This window comes from Pinus tabuliformis, chromosome 2_1, assembly GCF_031772625.1.
Source record: "Pinus tabuliformis cultivar Carrire ecotype Pingquan chromosome 2_1, CPIR1, whole genome shotgun sequence".
NCBI lineage: Eukaryota > Viridiplantae > Streptophyta > Pinopsida > Pinales > Pinaceae > Pinus > Pinus tabuliformis.
In genome coordinates, this window is record NC_142299.1 from 317,005,668 (window position 1) to 317,008,146 (window position 2,479).

Below are 2,479 nucleotides of genomic sequence, written 5' to 3' on the forward strand. Positions count from 1 at the left end.
TAATTCCAATCATGCTTCATATTGGCTTGTAGAAAGTGTCTTTTAGTGCAATCAACATGTATGTTATTACAATTCAATTTTAAAAATAAATTATTTGAATTATAAAGTCATTTGTATTATAAAAATAATATATATATATATATATATATATGAAATTTTTTGTGACTACTGATATACCATTGCATAGAATTTTTTTTTAAGTATTTCAATCAATTTCTTATCTCAAGGTTCAATTACAAAACACAAATATGATTGAAACAGGTTTTATTTAATTTTAATATTAAAAGATGTTATGTAAACAACAAATATGTTTTGTTCAACATTATTATTTTGAGATTATCTGCAAGAGCTTAGTCATAACATGATATAATTCAATCGTATTGAAATTTAATATAAAGGTCAAGCAACAATATATGACAACATTTCTATAATTTTATATAATGGTATCAACTTTCCTAAATTTACAAGTATTTATCCAAGTATTTTAATCAATTCCTTTTTATATAAATTTAAGTCTTATTCAATTTTTAAAAATGAAAATGTAATGCGAATTTTGCATCTTCCCTATCTCCCCCTTCCATCTATATCTCTATTTCCCTCTATCTCTCCTTTTTCATCTTGTTAGAGTAGGTCTGGTCATCCCTCCGTCAGAGATCAAAACTCCTTTTGCATTTCATGTTTAGGTGTCTTGCTCGACTCACTTCGTTGCATTTCGCTAGGGGTATGCCATTGTCTGACGGAAGGGTTTGGTGTTCTTGTTTCCCTCATGCTTGTACCTACCCGTGCTAGTCAAAATTTCTATATGTTCATCAGAGTTCATTTCAGTCATTCATATTCATTATGCCATTTTGGTCAAAAAGAGTTATTTTCAGAGTCTAGGTCTAGTAGTTGATCTTCAAACATGTCGAATAATGCCCGCAGGCCATGAGGATGGTTTTCGAAGAGGTTCTTAGTTCAAACGTTCATCATCAAACACTTTTGAGGACATTTCTTGTTCAAAACTCTGTTTTGAATAAGAAATTGTCAAATTCATTTTTTCTAATAATCATGTATTTTTTCCGCCATGGAGTTTGCAAAGTAGGCTCTAGTTTTGCTTTGTCAAATCATGCCTATATCCCTGCAAAAAATCAACCAATTTCATCATTTTGAGTCCAGAAAATCAACGAGAAAGCCAAAGGACAAAGTGCCATAGTAAAAAACATTGCAAATTGGGTTTTGAAGAACTAAAATTCCAAACCATCTCTTGTCAAGATATTTCTCAAGCTATTTATCCCTTTGCAACAAGTGTCTTTCATAATCCAAGGGAGAAATTGTGTTTTGAAAGTGCAAGAGCAAAATAGTGAGTGGAAGAGGCCAATTGCGTGACTTGGAGGCAGCGCGGCGCATATAGCAGGTGGTGTGATGCACATAGAGCGCGCGGCGCACTGGGAGTTTTCACCCAGTGTAATTTATAACGGGCGCGATGCACGACGCACTGGGTTTTGAGCGTGGCGCATATAGCCTCAAGCCCAAAACTTGCTTGGAATTTCACCAATTCGCCCATACCTTGCATGAATTTGCCAGGTAGGCCCTCATTCTTGCTGTTGCTTTGAATTTGGCAATAAGTGTGAGTGGTTTATGGGTGGTATCATTTGAAACAAAATCTAAATCCTCCCTTTAAAATACATTCAAAGGAAATTTGCTATGGGGTCTTGACTTATTGATTAGTCGGCAAGGACTCTTCCCTTTCCCCATTTCTCTTTTGTTTCCTCATTTCCTACACCCCCCCCCCCCCCCCCCCCCATCAAGCTCATCAATCCAACATTGCATTCAAATCCCAAAACTACTAAACTCCTATTCCCTATCCCTCCACTCATTGGTCAATGTAAACCCCAAAACCCTACCTTATAAAATCCCCAAACCCTCCTACATATCCTTGAACAAAATTTCCCCCATAACCCTTATTCCCTTCCTAACACTCCCTTTTTGCATTGTTCCCCTTGGTGGCAGATCTCACAACAACACCTAGTTACATACCATCATCAAAGGGCAGTCCAAGCACAATATACATGACAAATTTTTGGGCACAACATAGGGTTTTTCTCCCTTAGGATTGGGAGCTCAAAATCACAAATGGTTTGCATTTTTGGATTCAGCATGAAAATTCATGCCTACTGGTGCATGGACAAGAAGTTTGGGTAAGTTTTGAGTCCCCAGGAGGTCAAAAACACCCTAAAAATGACCTCTCTGCCCCTAATTTCACACATAGAAAGTAGTCTTGGGAGATTACGGTTTTGGAGAGGCAAATGGGCACCAAATTCAGAAATTCCACTTGGTTTGGAAGGTAGATAGGTAGGGCTTTCCAACAAGCACACTTGGGATCAATTTGGACTTCAGAAAGTGCCTCAAAAGCAGAAGCAAAGTAGCACGACGCATACAAAAATTGGCGCGGCGCACAGAGGTTTTTGGCCCAATTTTTCACCTTCCAGCTCAGAAATTC